This window comes from Trachypithecus francoisi, unplaced genomic scaffold, assembly GCF_009764315.1.
Source record: "Trachypithecus francoisi isolate TF-2019V2 unplaced genomic scaffold, Tfra_2.0 Lachesis_group9, whole genome shotgun sequence".
In the NCBI taxonomy this organism is placed as follows: domain Eukaryota; kingdom Metazoa; phylum Chordata; class Mammalia; order Primates; family Cercopithecidae; genus Trachypithecus; species Trachypithecus francoisi.
In genome coordinates this window covers 71251675-71272066 of record NW_022681474.1, presented here as the reverse complement: position 1 = coordinate 71272066, position 20392 = coordinate 71251675, and the positions used below count along the sequence as shown (strand labels likewise).

General features: G+C 41.5%; 1 long non-coding RNA gene across 1 annotated transcript; it reads right to left on the bottom strand.

Moving 5' to 3' along the window:
- Positions 1-2590: 2590 nt before the first annotated feature.
- LOC117082046 lies at positions 2591-5673 on the bottom strand. Its single transcript, XR_004436431.1, has 3 exons — positions 5505-5673; positions 3633-3713; positions 2591-2722 (listed from the first exon to the last, which is right to left on the bottom strand). It is a non-coding gene; the product is annotated as an uncharacterized LOC117082046 (long non-coding RNA).
- Between the last annotated feature and the right edge of the window lie 14719 nt (positions 5674-20392).

Genomic DNA, 20392 nt, shown 5'->3' with positions numbered 1-20392 from the left:
CAGAAGGCATAGACAAGAAGGGACCTTCCCACCACAATCCTCCTTCACACACTCTATTTTTTACATTTGATGATAGAAACAAAACTCTTAAAATATTCAACACAAAATGTTTGAGACTTCCAAAGTTTATGAATCATAACATATCATCAATCTGTATAAAACATGACAAATAAGTGGTAAGTTCCTTCCCTATACCATGAATCTACGGAGAGCAGGCATTCAATGAATATCTGTTGATTTGTAATAAATGTGTTTATGTGAAGTTCTAATTGCTACCAATAAAGAATCAGGCTGATGCATGTGCTGATGAAACCTCACTTTCTTCTGGGTTCATCACACACTTCATTCATCATCAGACAAGGCGGTAAGACCTCCTCAACATTTACTGCGGAAACTAAGACTTTACCAGAACACCCAATGCCCAGACTTCTCTCTCACACACTTCACTTAGGAACCAGTGAGATGGATCTAGCACACAGACACTAATACCTACAGTCAGTCATGCTTGGGAAACCCTGAGCCTAGGACTTGATGAAGGTTTGGTGGATTATTCCCAGCTCTCTTACCCATTTGGTTTTGTAACCTCAAGAGGTCAGAGCCAAAGGGCTTGTCAGTAAATGAAAGTGCCTGGGGGATGGGAGAGCGGGCAGAATTGTTAGTGAATTTAGGAAGTCACAGTCCAGTGGCTAGAGCTGCTTTGTCTTAAGAACCCTATGTTCTGACTTTGAGGGACGCTGGATATCCATGGCATTACTACCCAACCCAGGAGAAACCTGTCTCATGCAAGCCAGGAGACTTGAATCCATTATCTTAGTCTGTGTCTTTATAATCATGACACTGGGGTGGAGTAGCCTGAAGATCTTTTCTATATGGCCTTTTCTGAAAGGTCCATATCAGGCTTGAACCATGAAGTAATTTGAAAATGACATTCTCATGGGATCTATTCCCAATTACAAAGACCATTGGTTAGTCCAAAGATGACCTTTAATTATTACTGTCATCACCTGAAGGCATTCAGTGACACTGGACTGCTGCTAGGATGTGGGGGAAGATGATATTCACCCTTTGGGAATTGAAGCACATCTTACTTCCTTAGCATAACCTTTAGTCTTACAAAGAAGGCACAGCTCCTTACTTGACAAATTCTAACTAGCAATAAGATCTAGCCAAGGTTTGGAAGGTCTGGTCCTTAAATTCCAACTCTGCTGAGCAGAGAATGCATGTAGACATTAGCTGAGTTTTCATCCTCAGTTGCCAATTCTTCCTCTCTTTGGAATAATCTCAATAACTGTCATACTTCCAACTTTTATTGCATAGTTTTTTTTCAACTTCTCAAACACCTTCCCAAAGAATACCTCATTTGGATCAACCAAATTCTAAATAGTTTACTTTACCTTGTCATTCTGTTAAAAGTTTTCCTTTTTTTCCAGCCAGTTCTGGAATTCCTCTTAACTTTCTATTGCGAAGCACTCCAGACCCCCTTTAAGCTACCTGGCTTAAAAGAATGAAGAGTTAAGAGCAGGGGTGTCCAGTAGAAGTTTCTTCAGTGACAGAAATGTCTTATTCCTGCATTGTCCAGTAGAACACTTGACATGTGTGACCGAAGAACTGAGTATTAAATTTTATGTTAGTTTAATTAATTTAAGTGAAACTAGCCACATGGGGCGAGTGTAATGGACAGTGCGTAAGTTAAACTGTCAGTCATCATGATTTAACCTCCTTTCATTTCCAAGTGCTACTGATTTCCACCCATAAAAGATTTTAAAGTTTAAGTCAAGTTTTTATATAGTCCATATGGTTTAAAACTGGAGTTGTGTGCTCTGCCCTCAAATGCAAATACGGCCCAGCCACAATGCGCGGCAGTGGCAACTTTATTCTTCTACAGGGTCTAGGAATCTTCACATCCCTGCTGGGAAGGCTCCATTCTTTCAGGCTTGTGAATCCTCCACCCGGCACCCACACAGCTCAAGGCTTCTAAAGAGTGGCCCTTTGTCCCCTTGGCTTGTGTGTCAAGGAGGCAAAGGATTCTGCTGCACGGTAATTAATCAAGTGACCCACTTCTACCTTTGATGTGGAAGAAAATAGTCAGGACCACATTGAAGAGGAGAAAGTGAAAGACAGTGACAGAGAAATGGGGGGGCAAAAGGAGAGGGGGAACTTGCTAGAGAGATGAGGAAAAGATAAGGCAGAAAAGGGGAGACAGAGGTGGTAGGAGTGTAGGGCATAGGCATTTCAGACAGATACCAGACACCCTTCGCCATTCCCTATTCTCAGAAAAACCAGGATGCCTCTCGCCACTGTGGCAAGTTGCTTTTCTACTGCTGGCCAAATTCAAGCCATGAGTCAGCCTAACTCAGAATAGGGGCCTCATAAAGGTTTATTGGGATGGTTTCGACAATACCTATTCACTTCCTGCTCCAGGGTCCCTATGCTAGTTTTTGCTTGTATCAGCAAGAGGTGCACCCAAAGGGAACATTCAGAAAGATCCTGACTAAGCCAGGGTGCTCCAAGGAACACATGGTAAGTCTGCAGGTCTCCTATAGTTGGAAACTTCCTTTATCCAACTGAAAAAAACAGAAATCCACAACTAACCACAGAGAAGGCAGGGACTAGGAATAATTTGTGATTAAATACAATAACTTGGTAGCAAAACCCTTCTCAAGGCCTTACAGGGTTACCTTTAAATGAAGCTCTTTAGACAGTGGCTGGGTGGAGGGTAACCCTGAAAGAGAGGATTGAAAAAGATATGGTGTTATTTCATTCAATGAAAGAGAAATGAAGTAGTCAAAAACAATGGTTATGTTGGCATTTGTTTTGCCTTCCTTAAAAAAAAAGAGAGCAAGAGCTATAATATGTGTTCCTTTTGTACATCTTAAAAACATGTTAGGGAGGACACACTGAGCTGATAGATATGCAAAATTATGAATATTCCACTCAATAATTAAGCATGTCTTCTTTTCTTGGCCCTTTTAATGACAGCGTTTCCTGTACAATCCATTTTAATCCAATTCTTTGATATTTAAAAAAATGAAGATTCCTCTAATTGATTCATGGAGAATTTTTATTTATCCAAAGGAACTGAGAAAAGTTCAGTTTGGAGATAATTATGGGAGCTTTTTTATGAGGTTAAGAGTTGGCATGTACAGGGGAAATTATCAAAGATGCAACAAATTGATCTGTAGTTTCTCTAGAGAACAAACTTGATTTCACTCAACTGCATAAACACACAGCCCCAACACACTTACCCTCTTCACGGTTCTCAGCTCAGCTGGATTTGGGGCCAGGCTATAATGTTATAAATGTTTTAAATGAGGAGCCAACCCTCTTGGGTCCTGTAAACATGTCCAATTTTCCCTGGCCAGATATCGGAGTCTGGTTAGGTCTGTCATAGGTGAATAGGTTTGTTCCCAGCCTATCCAACTCAAACCCTCTAGGAACTTATTTGAAAACCACAGAACATCATTCCATGCTTGATTTTGCACTAAGATCTTTTAGTGGGTTAAAACATACAGCACTTAAGAGCAGGTGTTCCTAGCTCCCAGCCCAGCTCCACGCCTGAGGAGGCTGCAGAGGGCATGCCATTCTCATTAACAATGCACCATTGCCAATGTCTCTTCCTGAAATAGGCTCACCTTGTTTCAGACAGGAGAAGGGGGTCAGACACAGGCAATACCTTGGCCACTCTATCTCCTGGGAAAATGCTTGCTTGCAAACTGAGGAAGGACACAAATAAGCATTAATACATGACTGTTCTCTAGATACATTAAGAAGGACCCAAAGTGTCTTGAAGGGCAAACTTTGGCCTTAACACTGATCTGTTCATACCCACACTAATCCTAACATAGAGAGAAATTCAATGAGTATCTCCAATTACAGAGGATGGCCGATCAGAGATTTTATTTTATTTTATATTTTTTGAGAGAGGGTCTCACTCTGTTGCCTAGACTGGAGTACAGTGGCACAATCACAGCTCACTGCAGCCTTGACCTCTCAGGCTCAGGTGATCCTCCCACCTCAGCCTCCTGAGTAGCTGGGACTATAGGTGTGTACCACCATGCCCAGATTTTTTTTTTAATTGTTTTGTAGAGACAGGGTCTCACTTTGTTGCCCAGGCTGATCTCAAACTCCTGAGCTCAAACAATCCTCCCACCTCAGCCTCCCAAAGTACTGGGATTACTGGCATGAGGCATCATGCCTGGGCCAGAATTTTAGATATGATATTGTGTGACTAGCTGGAATGATAGGGAAGACTTCCAAATCCAGAAGGCTCAAAGACTCATTCTCCTTTCCTAATTTACCGATGAAATGCACATTTTGGGTCACCGATAACTTACACAAGCTGAGAAAATATCATCTCTTTCTGAACAGCTGTCCTGTCAGCTCCAGATAGTTGCTAAAGTGCTAGTAACAATAAAACATTGCAACATCACAAAGACTCACTCCGTCCATTTGACCAAGATGTCACGTACAGCACTGAGAAAGAATATCTTCTGTCAGAGGCCCACCCACGGCCCTCCCTGCAGACTTGGTGGGGGGAGTGCCATTGTGCAGGCATGGAGCTCTGTACCCTCCACACCCAATTTGCTCACACTATAAGCAGTTCTTCACATCAGCCTGGCTAGCTGGCCCTAGGCCTCCAAAAATGAGAGGGGAAATAAAAGGGTAACTTGTCAAAAGCAATTTCTCTTTCCAGGCACCTCATTCCTTTTGTACTTCAATAGTTGCTGTAATGCAAGAAGAAGGAGGGGCGTCTCTCCACTAAGTATGCGACAAAATGAAGGGAACCGCATGAGGACAAGAAATAGGAAGGCACAAAAATCTTTATGGTTTGACAAATATAAATTATTCTAGAAACATAATAAATAACAGTTATCAGGCCAGGCGAGGTGGCTCATGCCTGTAATCCTAGCACTTTGGGAGGCCGAGGTGGATGGATCACTTGAGGTCAGGAGTTCGAAACCAGCCTGGCCAACATGGTGACACCCCATCTCTACTAAAAGTACAAAAATTAGCCAGGTGTGGTGGCACGCACCTGTAATCCCAGCTACTGAGGAGGCTGAGGAAGGAGAATCACTTGAACCTGGGAGGCAGAGGTTGCAGTGAGCCGAGATTGCACCACTGTACTCCAGCCTGGGCAACAAAAATGAAACTCCATCTCAAATAAATAAATAATAAATAAATAACACTTATCATGTACTTACTATACAACAGGCACTGGGTGTGCATTATTTCATTTACTTCCAATACATGTGGCCCTATGAGGTAGACATTTTATTTCCCTTTTACAGTGGAGGAAAGTCAAGCTTTCAGCCCCAGTTGCACAGGTGGTAATCAAAAAAGGCAAGGTTTGAGCCCAGGCCATCTGACCCCTAGGCCTGCCTCTTACAGGCTGTAATACCTCTACTATGACAGCCAGACAGAGGTGCATAAGGACAGCTTCTAGCCTAGCAAACATCCTAAGAGGAAGAGAAATATTGTCCATGTTACCTGTCATAATTACCTACCATTACATTTTAGGATGCCCATCTTCCTTTTCACTGGCTTCTTCTCTAGCGCAGAGAGCAAGGACTATCTCAAGGTCTGTCGGGTGGCACAGGAAATCCAACATCGGTCCTAGGTGGCCAGCACCCGGCCAGGTCAGGCCAGACAAAGGCCAACCACATTTTCTTTTTAATAAGGGTATTAGTCTGCTCCATCAGGAGACATGGTGTATCTGATGTTCAGCAAGATATTTGCCAGGTCTTTCAGAATACTCTGGTGGGCAGGATGGAGAAATGCAGAGATTGGCATTGTGACAAGCTGTCTTTCTCACAGACTGCTGAGGAACGGGCTGGTGTCAGTCTCAGACATTGCTCTCTAGCCTTTTTATCAACATTCCAGACAATCTAAACTCTCACACGTGCTCCCCATTCCCCTCTGAGAAGTTGAGCCCCTTCTCCTAGCATCTTGCTCTGTCAGTCCCACCCACAAGTACTCATAGCCCCTCCCCCAGGCTGTGCTTTCTTTTGTCTCTGGTCCTTGGATCATGGGATTGCTCTACCTGGAACACCCTTCTTTCTCTAATGCCACATCTCTTGCATCTCAACTTAGAGGTCACTTCCACAAAGAAGCTTTCTCTGACCACCACCCTCAAAACTCGACAAGATGTTCACCCCTGGGTCACCCTTCCACATGTGCCCACACATGCCACACCATCCTCATCATCACAGGTACTGCTCATATTGTTGGTGACTGGTTTGTTTTCCTCATTCAACTGTAAATTCCACGACAGAAGGGATATGACTACCTCGCTCACTGTTTTATATCCAGTACCATGACTGGCATATTATAGCAGGTTTTCAATAAATGTTTGTGGAATGAATAAAATAAATAGAATCAAGTAATCTCAGACTAATGACAAAATCAGAATTTTAAAAAGATGTCAATAGTCTAGGACAGTGGGGTGACTCCAGCAAGATTAACTGGGATCAATGTTAAATAAAGCACACGGGTAAAAAAAAAAATCATCAACTCAAATACTAGGTGAGCGATGCATGATTTTAGCAGCACTTGTGAAAAGACATGGGATTTTTAATAGTGAGTTGAATGTCATTGGTTCACTCAAAATGATAATGTAATGTATTTATGGTTAGGCACAAAGTATCTTAGAAGTAATGAATTTTGAACCAGTCAAACCACATTGAGTACTGGGTCTGTTCCAGTTGCTATATTTTAATATAAAAGATGACAAAACAGACTGCATGCAGAGCAAAACAATCACAAAAAAGAGAGTGTTAAAAACCCAGTTATACAAAACATGGCCAAAGGATCTTGGGTTGTTCAACCTCGACAAAAGAATGTTTAGCTAGAAGGCATGATCACGGTCAGGTGGAAGACCAATTAGACTTGTATTGTATCTCTTTTGAAAGTAGGCCCAGCACTGGATAGAAGGTACAGGTGTGGAGGAGAGATCTCCAGCCCAGTATAGAGCTAATCGTATGGGATCAGAGTTGTTAGGAAGTGGACAGGGGAAAAGGGATTGGCGTGGTTGGGAGCATCCCAAGAAACCTTCGAAGAGAGTAACCTTTAACAAAATGGATGCCTACCTGGCAGGGATATTATACTGTGGATTTTAAGAAACAAATGCAGATTTGGACTTGACAGACTCCACAAAGACCCTTTCAGATAATTCAGGAAATAATCTGCAGGCCTCGTGTTGTTGCATTTCAGTGACATCCTCAAATTCCCATGACGGAGCCAAGGCAGCCACATTACTCGATCCCACTAACCCTGAGCTGTTTCAGGTCTGTGTTGTTATATCTTACCTCATAACTTGGAGCTTTGTAAACTAGAACTCAGGAGACCTGGTTTTAGTCCTGAAGTCTAGAGGATAACTTGTCACTGATTAGCTGAGGGCCTATCATTGTGTTTAAGCTCAGCTTCTACAGCTGTAAAAATAAGGAAGTTTGGACCCATTTGCTCACTTAGTTCTTGCCATATACACTTTTTAAAGCATTAATGTTTCTCAGACTTGGTCCTAGGACCATAGCATCAGAATCACCAATAGATACTACTGAGTATATCGATTCCTAGGCTCCATACTAGAATCTGTGAGTAGAACCCAAAAGTGTACATTTTTAATAAAACACCATCAATTGCTAATAAGTACACTGAAGATCTAGAAATGATTTAAAAGGGTCTGTGTTCCTTTAAGATCAGCACAGCAGATAGGCAGAACTCAGGCATAGAGAGGTTAACTTGGTGGCCTACATCTCTTGGTAACATTGTCCCTAGAAGAAAATAATCAGGACATCTCCTGTTCTCTTTGAGGACCTGAAAACTGAAATAAGGTGGGTGGAGAACTAGAATAGTCTCCAAGACACATCTAGTATGGCTGGAGAAGACTCAAGCCCTGTCTGGTGAGGTAGGAACCAGAGTTTTAAAACAACAGGCAGCCACACACTCTCCAAGTCTCCATAGCAGGTGAGGACAACAGCAGGCACCACAGCAAGGGAGGACAAAATGGCAGGTACAGCTGCCAGACTGCAGAGAAAAGTGTAAGGTGGGGCCTGGCAACAAGCTCTCACTCCACACATTTATCCTTTGGGAGAAAGATGAGTCAAGGGTTGAAAAACTGGGCAAATTAAAAGCAAGGGCTGCTCTGAATTAACTGCAAACCATGCTACACCAGGCTCAGGAAAGCAAGCATTTCAGATCACGGAGCGATGACTCTATCACAGTTGTACTCATTACACAGAAGTAATGCTGCAAAATATTTTTGTCTCCCAATTTTGAGGTCCCAGAGAACTGTTTTCTCAACTTGCCATGAAATTTCCTTGGTTTGAAGACCTAGTAAAATTAGTAGAGTTCTTTATTTTAATTGGTGAAGAGAAGTCTATGTTTAAAAGCCCTTTTGACTGCAGACCCCAACTAGATGTAAGACTATCACCACTTGTAAGTCCATTTTCTCACATATATTTTCACTGAGGTTTTCCTGAAACTGAAACTCATTAGCAAAAGTGTTTTTCTTAATCTCTGCTTGAAATGCACATGACATTGCTGGTTATAAAAATTCTGGTTTTGTCCTATAGCTTCTTATCCAGGCAAGCACCCTAAAATAACAGATAGTTTCACTAAGTCAGCTGCTTGCATAAGCCTCGCTGTCTGATATTTAAGCTGAAATGACCCAGATGCTGGCACATTCAATATTTATACATTTAGCAACCACCTCAAACTCCTGCCCAATCCCTCCACAAAAACAAATCCATGGATGCTCATCATAAATAGAAGTCTTGCTTAATACAGGGGCTTCCAACTGTTTCGATGAGGCTTATTGAAAAGGTTGAGACCACAGATGTGCCCATAAGCATGCCAAACATTTGGGTCTTGCACAAACCAGAACAACTTTTGATGCCCCTCTCCCCTTACAAATTATAGAAAAGCTTTATTTCTAAGTCATGGCCACTAGTCAATCACAAAGTCACACCACACCGAAACCTCCAATAGCATCTCCTTAAAGGACACCTTCGGTCTCTCGGCTCTAAAGTCACCATGTGCCTTTACGAAATCTGCTACAAAGCAAATAAGCCCTGTGAAGAAAATATTCCTAATGCTGAAAAGAATAAAAACTAAAGCTTGCCTATGAAGAAAGTTAATTTCATATTCCTATCAGAGAGTCATCCAGTAATACTGCTGGAAAAATAAAAAGTACCTTACCCAGAAACAGTTGAATTAGCAGATGGATTTTGACAGGACCTGCATAATTAAAGTTTCCACTGCAGCTTTAGAAACTCCTGTTCTGAAACCCATTTTGTCAGCCAATGTGAAAGAATGTTTTTTTGGCTCGGGAATATAAAATCCAAATAGTCCCAGAGGAGAAGCTGCCTCTCAGCTTGGACACCCTCAAAAACTGCCTTTCAAAGAACAACTCTTTCCCCTGGAAATGGATCTTGACATTGACATTGTCATGTTAATTGGCCAAATTCAAACACAAGTCATCTCTTGAACTAGCAATTGGAAGACCTTTGGGTAGTCTGTTTTAAAACTTTTTCCTAAAGGAAAAGAGACATGCTAATAAAAAGTCAGCCTTGGCATGCTAGTCCCTAATAATTAAGGACCCAAGACCAAAATGCTTTTTGTTAGCTGCTGCTGGCCAAGAAAGCCTTCTTCTTTGCACATATTCCCCACTGGGCAATATGAACACGCACTCAGACCTCCAAACCCAATATAATAATAAATAGTCAGACGTGGTATGAATAAATTGCTGCCTACGTATGTCTAAAACCTTGTATCAACCAACAGTTTTACTCTTCTTCTGAAGCAAATTTTGTTCCATTTTAAAACAGACCTATTCACAAGGAACAGAAATATGCATTTAAAGGTGGCTCAGTGAGGGTCCCACAGCTCCAGATCCATGACCTCCATACAAAGCAACCAACTGAGGGGACTGGGGCAAATGCAGAATACAAAGCTCATTGTGATGGATAAAAGATGCAATAATCCCAACTAAAATCTTCCCGCCTACCCCCCCACCAAAAAAAACAATAGTAAACAACATTATTGAGATAGGATTTTGATTTCTGGGCCTGAAAGTAAGGTGTCAGTAATGCTGCCAAAACCAGTGTCATTTCTGAGTCATTCCCCTCCTGGGTCTAGAAATGACCATGGCAGAGCTCAAAGAAGGATGACTTAGTTTCTAGGGCTCCATAATTGGAAACCATAAGGCCCTGTCTCACCAATTACTAACAAAGAAAATATTTTTGACACATCGTTTCTGCCTGGTTCTGATCTACTAGTGAGGACATATCCTTAAACTTGATTAAAAGAAATGAATGGCACAATTGGAAAGCATAACTAGACATAAATATTCCATATGTAAGAAAAATGTAGATTTTACATACCTGAAGACATGTAAATGTTGGCTGCATTACAGTTTCTGTAAAACTCCTCCCACTGATTTGAAACCCTCTAAGCATTAGTTTAGAGGAGTCACTGACAGATTCTCTTGCCCAACTGGTTGCAGGAACCTAATACTGGCAAGTGTGCAGCATGCATGTCTCTGCTTTAGAAATCAGGCTGTGCTGGGCCACTGGTGTTGTGAAATAAGTCTCCCATCTTAGGAGTGAAACTAAAGACTGGATCTGTTTGTATCTGAGAGCTGGAAAAGCCCAGGAAATGGACTCCCTCTTCAGAAATGAGCAATGAGCAAAATTAAGATGTAAATTAAATGGCCTGGAAGCCAATGCTGGCTTACCTTGGGGAAGCTGATGGTGCTCTGTAACCAAGTCCTAAATAGCAGATGCTTTGTGCATTCCCAAGAGGGCGGCCACTTAGGCCTCTGGGAGGGTTGGGCACACCATAGCACTGCCTCCTGGTAGAACTGAGGACCCAGAAAGAAAGAAACAAAGAAAAGTTGAAAGAAATCAGAACATGCCATCCCAAAAGATGCCACTTTGGCATATTAGGTATTTTGAGCTGAAGGCAACTAAAAAATAGCAGATGCAAGAATGACTCTCCAGCCTTTCCCTTTTTACCTAAAGAAAGAACTAAACTTCCCATGACAATGGTGCTTTCTCTTTTGCCAGAAAGAGGAGAACTTTCTTATTATGGGGTGGGGGGTGGAATGGGATTAATCTGTATAAACAAACCTACCAAAATAACCCTTATGTTCCATTAGTTCCTCCATTATTTCCTCATCACTTTCTTACCATTTACCACCCCTAGCCCAAATCCCTTTTTCCTTTGTCTTATCAGATCTTCATAATTCACTTTTTTTTATTATTATTATTAAAATTGTAAATAAGCTCTCAGACCGATCTCTCTTTTTTGGGTCTTTATGTCTTTTTTTTTCTTTTTTTTGAGACAGGGTCTTACTCTGTTGCCCAAGCTGAGCGCATTGGTATGGTCACAACTCACTGCAGCCTCTGTGTCCAGTGCTCAAGAAAATCTCCTGTCTCAGCCTCCCAGGTAGCTGCGACCACAGGCAGGCACCACCATGTCCAGCTAATTAGCTATTTTTTTGCTTTTTGTAGGGACAAGGTCTCACTGTGTCACCCAGGATGATCTCAAACTCCTGGACTCAAGAGATCCTCCCGCCACCCACCTCTGACCTCCCACCTCCCAAAGTGCTGGGATTACAGGTGTGGGCCACTGCACTCGGCTGGAACTTCATTTCCTATATATAAAGGCATGTAAAAATGTTAACATCAAATAAGATTTGTATGCTTTTCTCCTGTTAATCTGTCTTTAGTCAGTTTAATTCTCAGGCCCAAGCACAGAACCGCAGAGGGTACAGGAGAAGTCTTTTCCCCGTGCAAGGTCTTCAGGGTCTGGGAAGGCTATAGAAATAGCTGAATCCAAAAGTGTTTACAATGGAGAGAATACACTGTATTCTGGGCTGGGTATAATGTAACTGATGTGGAAACACAAATATAAGTATATAACCCCACCTTGGCACTGGTTTTATGCATAGTTGGAAGAAACCAGTAGTTCTCAAGAGCTGGTCCCATTTTAAAAATTATTCTCCCCTATCTTATCACCCTATGCCACTACATTCACACACACACACACACACACACACACACACACACACACAGTGAAATCAGGTTGAAGAATCATAGGCATACCCTCATTTTGAAGCCCTCAGAGAACACCTAATCCCATCTGCTAATGTGACCAAAGAGAATATTGAGGTTAGAGACATACTGTGACTTAGCCAAGATCTAGGTAGGACTACAGTCCAGGTACCCAGTCTCCTAATCTAGTACTCTCTCCCCTACACTAACTAAAACGTGTGAAGGTGCTTAACCACAGCAATAGACATCGTAATAGCCATCCTCTCAACTTTTCACTTATAGGACACATGTTCACTGGCCAAGCATTTTAGTGGCTTCATCTCTCCTTAGGCATAGCTCCAGCCTCCACTCCATTCTCCCCACACCCTCACTTCCAATCTAAGAAGCCTAAGGTCTCTCAGCCCATTTCAGCAAAGCCACAGAAACTTAAAACTGAGTGGTCCAGGAATGGCAGAGTTTAGTAGGGCTGGAGCACTCTGTTTATTGGAGGGAAGAGAGAACTACTGGAGGCCAATGGAGATGGAAGATATTTTGAAGATAGATTGCAATAGGTCTCAAATATCCTGCTGAGAGATAGAGAATAAAAAAAGGCTAGGAACCTTTTTAATGGATGGCCCCAGCCTGCTCAAAGATGACTGATTCATTGTGATAGTTGTATTTGTTTCTTTCTCTATTTAATGTTTGTGATCCCGCTAGAGTGGATGCTCTTGGAAGGCAGGAACAATGACTCTCATGCTCAACTCCACATCCCCAGTGGATAGCAAAATGCCTGACATGCACAAGTACTCCAAAGGTATCTGTTGACTGAAGGAATACACACAAAACTACAGACATTCAACTCCCCTTACACTTGTTATATGTGAACTCTCTTGGTCAGTGGCCAACATTTATATTTGTGGAAGTAAAAGCCCAATTGTCACTCCCTTGGTAGTTTGTCCCTACCAGTTACAAGGATGGAGGGAGAGAGTTAGCTGCCAATATCAAGATAGAACAATGGCCTGGAAGTGAAGAAACTTCTCTGGCTGGCTCAGTCTCTGACTCACACATGACCAAGGACAAATCACTTAACTTCCTCTTGCCTTGTTTTTACTGTATGCAAAATAGAGCCTATAACAATATAAGCCTCCTCCTTCCCTTTGAGGAATATTCTGAGAATTGGAGAGATGCTATCTTAGAAGTGATTAGAGCTCCTAAGAACTGGGCTTTCAATACAGAAGCAGTGTTGTTCTCAGGCTGTGTTACAGCTGTTGTTTTTCATCATGAAAGGTAATATTGTAAGGCCTTGTTGGCAAAGATAGGAAACTGTTGCTATGTGTTGACACAATGATACAACAAGCAGGAGGGCAGGCACCTTAAAAGTTTAATGGTTCTGATTTCATTCATTGAATTCCTTCTTCCTCACCTCAAACCTCAATCTCCATTATTCTCTATGGATAGGTGTTTTTTGTTTGCTTGTTTGTTTTCTTTCCAACTTTCCCCAGCTGCCAGGACATCTGGAGAAAAAGCTGGTCCAAGACATAAGTATATTTTTCCTAATTGAATCACAGAACCATGGGGGAAACGTACTTTGTAAGGAGTCACTTAGTTCATTCAATTCGACACACTATTGCTGACCATTTTCTTTTTTTTTTTTTTTTTTTTTTTTTGAGGCGGAGTCTCGCTCTGTCGCCCGGACTGGAGTGCAGTGGCCGGATCTCAGCTCACTGCAAGCTCCGCCTCCCGGGTTTACGCCATTCTCCTGCCTCAGCCTCCCGAGTAGCTGGGACTACAGGCGCCTGCCACCTCGCCCGGCTAGTTTTTGTATTTTTAGTAGAGACGGGGTTTCACTGTGTTAGCCAGGATGGTCTCGATCTCCTGACCTCGTGATCCGCCCGTCTCGGCCTCCCAAAGTGCTGGGATTACAGGCTTGAGTGCTGACCATTTTCTATAAAAGGACATATACAAAGATGAATAAAAGCTGTGACCATATTTTCAGAAGAGATGTATGGTCTGACAGGCATGAGTGTACTTATATGAGCAGTAAGACAGGAAAAAAAAGTAACTTCCCTGGAAAATCGTGGTCATATAGAGGCTGTACAAATCAAACACGGTTTCTGCTTTTGCAGGAGCTCTTAGGCAGTGCCAGAAAGAGATACAAACTCTTCACTGCAAAACAAGGCAAACTGCAAATGACTTCCAAGTAAACTTGCCTGGGAGTACAGAGGAGAGAATTTATAATTCTGACTCTGAGGATCAGGAAGAGGCATTCAGAAGAGGGAACATTTAAGCTCAGCAAGGACAAGTCTCTCAACAATGAGAACAGTGTGTGCAAAGCGACGGAAACATAAAACGGAGTCAGACAAGGATCATTATCAGAGTCCAGGGTACTGGAATACTGTGCATTTTGGGGAGGGTTGGATGGGGTTAGAGATGGAAGGGATTTGAGAGACAACTTGTAAAGAGACAAAAGTATCAATGCTTGCTGAGGGGCTGGGAATTCATACGAGCAATAAAAGGTATCATAAATGCTGAGTTAGACAGGAAGATATAACTTATGCTTTGGAAATGATAACTCCTAGAATCTAGGAGACAATGTGGATGACTACTGCAATAATTCAGAAAGCAGATGCTGAGGCTTGAACTGGCCATCAAGATATGGAAGAGAGGATACAAGGTTTAATCAACTATGAACAAACAGGATGAGGTTCTTGAAGCAGAGGAGGAGTAGAAAATGATGCTTGGAAGAACCATGGTCTAACTATTCCACTACGTTTATGCTATCAGCCCAAATGGCACCCTCCTATGCCAAGATCTGTGACCTGAAGTTGAACCACCTTCTGGGTTTTAGCATAAAATCCTTACTTCCTCTAGAGCAAGAATCGGTTCCTGTTTAGATTGGAACACCATAACCAAGCCATGTTCTTGGGGCCACAGAGTACAGTGGCAGGAGAGAAAGTAGATATAGAAAAAAATGAAACAAATAAAGATAGAAGAAAATAAGAAAAGTTGGCCAGGTGCAGTGGCTTATGCCTGTAATCCCAACAGTTTGGGAGGCCAAGGCAAGAGGACTGCTTGAGCCCAGGAGTTTGAAACCAGCCTAGACAGCATGGTGAAACCCTGACTCTACAAAAAAATACAAAAATTTGCTGGGTGTGGTGGTGTATGCCTGCAGTCCCAGTTACTCAAGAGACTGAGGTAAGAGGATCACCTGGAAGATCAGGAAGTCGAGGTTGCAGTGAGCCATGATCATGCCACTGCACTCCATCATGGGCATAAAAGTGAGACCCTTTCTCATGAAAAGAAGAGAAAGAGAGAGAGAGAAAGAAAGAGAAGAAAGAAAGAAAGAAAGAAAGGAAGGAAGGAAGGAAGGAAGGAAGGAAGGAAGGAAAGAAAGAAAGAAAGAAAGAAAGAAAGAAAGAAAGAAAGAAAGAAAGAAAGAAAGAAAGAAAGAGAAAGAAAGGAAGAAAGAAAGAAAGAGAAAGAAGGAAAGAAAGAAAGAAAGAAGAAAAAAGGGAAGAGAGATGAATGACTGACAATAATGATGTCTCACTCCGGGTGCTTTCTCTAGCTCTAGAGCTTAGAAAGTCATCTGAAAGAATATTACCAGTGTCCACAGATGAGAGACAAGCAGCTATTGTTTCTGGCCTCTTTCAATACATTATAACTTTAGGGGACTAGTTTAGAGCAAAGAACTCTGTAAAGACCACCACAATCTCTCTAACTTGGGATTGCCAATGATGTCAATTTTTACTCCAAAGTTTGAAATGTCTCCATAATTAACTAACTCATTTTGCTCATGGTTTGACTAGCCATTACGATTGTAAGATCTCCAAATGCATTAATTCATTCAACATTCGACCAAGTTTATTACGTATATACTGTACACTTAGTCCTGTGCTAGGTTTAAAAAAACCTGAAGTGAACAAAACTAACAATCCCTGACTTCATGGAACTTATAGTCTAATAGGGGAGACAGAGAAAATATTTCAACACCTAAACACTTCCATTACAATTTGGTTATGAAGGAATAATATAGGCACCATAGAGCAACTAGATCTGGTCCCATCCATTTTCGCAGACTTGAAGGATGGGTGGGAGTTTGCCAAGCAATAACTGGAGGAAAGCGGATTCCAGGTAGAGACAATAGTGATGTGAAGGCCTGAGATGGGCCTTCTGGAAGGACAGTGTGGCTAGAGCCTTGGGAGCAAGTGGGAGAGTAGCTGGAGGTGAGTATGGAGACTCACAGAGGCAAGCCTTCTCCATGTCTTGTCATCACTGCCTTAGCATCTAGAATCAGAACACATGAAGAAATGCATCATGGAGTACTAGAGGTATCCCAGCCTACCGGCAACAAGATGCCCCCAAGTGCCGAATTCATCTTTACTTAATGGCATGAGGCTGGATGAAATGGCTTTCATAACTTTGTTCATGCCAAGAACAGCCTTGTAGAAGTTCACAAGAATGAAGATAGCATCTCTCTTAACTTTGTTATTATTCATCTATTTCATGACAATAAAACTAATGGTTGTAAACTGACTCTAAAGTTAATTCAATGCCCCCTTTTCATGGAAGACGGGAGATACGCAGGAGCTAGTTCTCAACAGCCATGTTGATATGACAGACACTGTTCTTTCAGGTCAAATGTCTTTATCCACTATTTCTAGGCACCCAACAGTTTTCTCTGCTTCAGGACCCAGTTCAAATGTCATCTCTCTTATGGAACATAACTAGCTCTCCCCTGTCATGTTCTTAATATCTTTCCCGTTCTCTTTATGTTCTACTTTATAATAATCTATCTTGTCAGAAAGCAAGAACATCTCTTCTACTCCTTTCTGTTTCCTCCTAAGGTTTGACCTAAATGAAAACAAATGCATGAAGATGAACTTGTTATATAAAATGTACATAAATGGATGAATGATGAATCATTCTGTGAACACCAAAGTGCTACAGTTCAACTCACAGGGGCTTTCTTATCCATCTGGACCCTCATGCTGATTTTTTTAGGATCGGAATCCATATCAGGTTTATAGTCTTGTTTCCCTTTCTAGGGAGAGAATGGTAAGCGTGAATAAGCAGGGTGGGGAAGAGTTCCGTATTCTTAAAGTAGGCACTCTAGTATCTGGATTCAAATGAAATCAAGAGAAAGGTGAAAGACACAGATGAATCTAGACTATCACAGAAGTGTAAATGAAAATCAGGCTACTGTTTCCATCCACTAGTGACTCAGCAATGAGCCCAGGACTGATCTCAGAGCAGAGACCCTCTTAGCCACAGACACACCTTCATACCTGGTAGCTAAGAAGGAGATATCAGGTGCTATAGTGTCATTTCAGGCCAAAAACCCACAGGGAGGTCAGTAATCTATAGAGGAGCCACAACAAAATGTGATCCTAGCAAGTTGGTGTCAAAAAGGACTCTTAATCTCTTTTTTCACATGCATAAGTAACTGTATGCTGCATGTCAATGAGTTTTCTCTAAGCAGCCAGGCATTGAAAACCATTTACGTGGCACTGGGTATGTATTTTAATAGCATCGGTCTAAAGGTCAAGCAATGCAAAGAAAAGCAGCCAGGAAGCAGGCCAACAGCTCAGGCAGGTAATTGAGCGTGCAAAAGCACTTTCCTACCATAGCGACTGCTCACATCTTTGTTTATCTCTCCACTACCTGGTGTAGAAATGGTGTTCTTTTATTTTCTCTTCTCTGTTTATGTTAGAAAGTAGCCATCAAGATAAGGATTATCCTTCTAGAAATAATATTGCTATTGGCAATAGTCTATCAGCAAAAGATGGGCTTTCACTACAGAAAAAAGAGTCAGGGAGTGTCAGGTATCAGATCTCAGAAGCAAACTCAAGTATCACAGGAAAGATCAGAACAAAACTGAGAGTGGAGGCGGAGCTTTAAAAATATGGAAATCCCCAATGGTAATTCCAGTTTGGAGTCCTGGTAGATCAGAATGTTGAGGGAATACTTTTATAATTCATTGCAAGGTCTGCTGGCTACAGCTATAGAGAATGACATCCATCCATCTATTTGCCCATTCATCCAACATACAAACATATATTTAGCACATGAATAATAGTGATAGTTAGAAGTAGCTATAATTTCATTCATTTCTCATTATAGTCCAGGAATTGGGAATATATATATATATATATGCGCTCCTTTGATGCTTGTAACAACTCCCAACACTTCAATTTGACAAAAGTAGAAACTGAGACTCAGAAGAGCATGTCTGACTCTAGAGTCCAGGCTCTTAATCCTGAACTGATCTCTACCTTACTTCACATGAGATTCTGCTAGGTGCCATGGAATGCACTAAGCAGAGAAAGGCAGTGCCCTCAAGGAACTTAAAGTGTAGTATAGAAGAGGAACAATGTAAATCACTAAGAAATACTAGTAAGAAAAATAGCATCTTTCCCGCGGGCTGTACAGAGTTTCAAAGCTGATCAGGTTTTCCAGGGTGTAGTGAAAGATTTCATGGAAGAAGGAACAATTGAATAAATTCTCTGTTACCCATTTTAGAAAGCAAAGAAGTACTATAAAGAACTTTCTAGGTATTAGAAATTTATTTAGAGTAGTGTGCACGTACACACACACACACACACAAATGTTCAAACTTTGAAGATGACTAGAAATGACTACTTTACGAAAGTTTTGCTTAAGCTAATTTCAAAATGACTCTGTATTCCTTCAGAATACATCACTTGCTGTGAATGTGAGCCAGAAAGATGCTAACTGGACAGGGGAAAAATGTTACGATTTTTAAAATTCCCACGGAAAATTTTAAAAGAGGTCTATCCACTTGACACCATAGGTACCACTGATTGAGCGCTTGCAATGTGTCAGGCTTTGTGCTACACACGCTATGTAATTTTACCCTCAATTTTATGAAGCACGTTCTTATTCTCCATTTAATGATAAAAATCCTGAGGCTCTGAAAAGTTAATTAATTTGCCCAAGTTCATGAAGCTATAGGCATCATGCTAGAATTTGAGCACGGTTCTCTTCAACACACAGCTACTAACTAACCCATATTTGTGGTCATGAATCTATAGCATTAATCCTGGTAGTTCAGCCTTTAAATAAATACTAAGTGATTGGTAGGCCAGAACACTTCCTAAATATGTCTTTTTTCTTAAAGGAACAAAGAGTTTTTTTTAAAGGAAGAAGAAGAAAAAAAGGAGAAAACAAAGACAAAGAGAATAAAATTAATGTATGACTTAGAATATACCAGTTATTCATTGAGCCCATTTATTTCACAAAAGTAAAATGACAGAAGGCAACATTTCTCCAAATTACCCAGCCATAAGGGGCTAAGTTTAGTTAGACTTTCAGGAACTCTGCTGGGGATGGAAGGAGAGAAGACAAAGATGGCAAAGAGACAAGACTCAAGAGAGACAAAAGCCAATGGCCCATTAAAAAAAAACCTACCCAACTATTCCCCTAAAACTTCAGTTTCTGTGCACAAGGCTAAAGGAGTTTGGCTTTCTCCTTTCCTCTCTGAGGCACCAGGGATACTTCCCAATGCTTATTAGAAAAATAAGCTGAAGTCAAGACATTTCCTAAGGAGAAGGAGAAGACTAGGTACAAAGATGTTGAAGAGGTAGTGGGTGCCTGATGAAATTTAGTCCAGAGTAACTCAGAAGGAACTCAGCTCTGAAGCCTCAACACTGTGGACAGACTTGGGAATAAAGTAGTATGATTGATAGCCAAGAGCTTCTGAATCTCCAAACATGAGCTTGTGGAAACAAAACTACTGTTCTCAAAACTGTGTAAACGGCTGGGAAATTAAAAAAAAAAAAAAAATACACACACACACACACACACAAAAACTTCCCAGCTAACATTTCTAAGACATTTGTAGTTTATACAACTGGCAGAAACCTTGCAATGGTTCAGAAGGGATAAAATTGAGTTTGTCTCTTCAAGGAGGCAAGAGCTTCTCCACAAGGGGCAGATAGTTTCTCCCAAATGCGAAAAATGCGAATGCTAACTCCTAGGAATCCAGGCTGAAAGGGAGGGGAAAGATGGCAATCCAAAGAGGGTTTGTGTGTTTCACTCTGGGAATGGAAAATAAATAGTTCAGAGTGCTCCTAGGAGATACAATTAATAAAATTCTTCTCAGACCAGTGTCTCACCCCATGTTGAAGGGCTGTAAATGCTGTTAGGAAAGAGAGAAGCCATCTGATCATCCACCTAGACTAGAAAAACATAATCCTTTTTTTACATATAATTTTAACTTTTATTCTAGATTCAGAGGGTACACGTGCAGGTTTGCTACCCAGGTCGATTGCATGATGCTGAGGCTTGGAGTATGATTGATCCTGTCACCCAGGTAGTGGGCACAGTAGCCAGCAGGT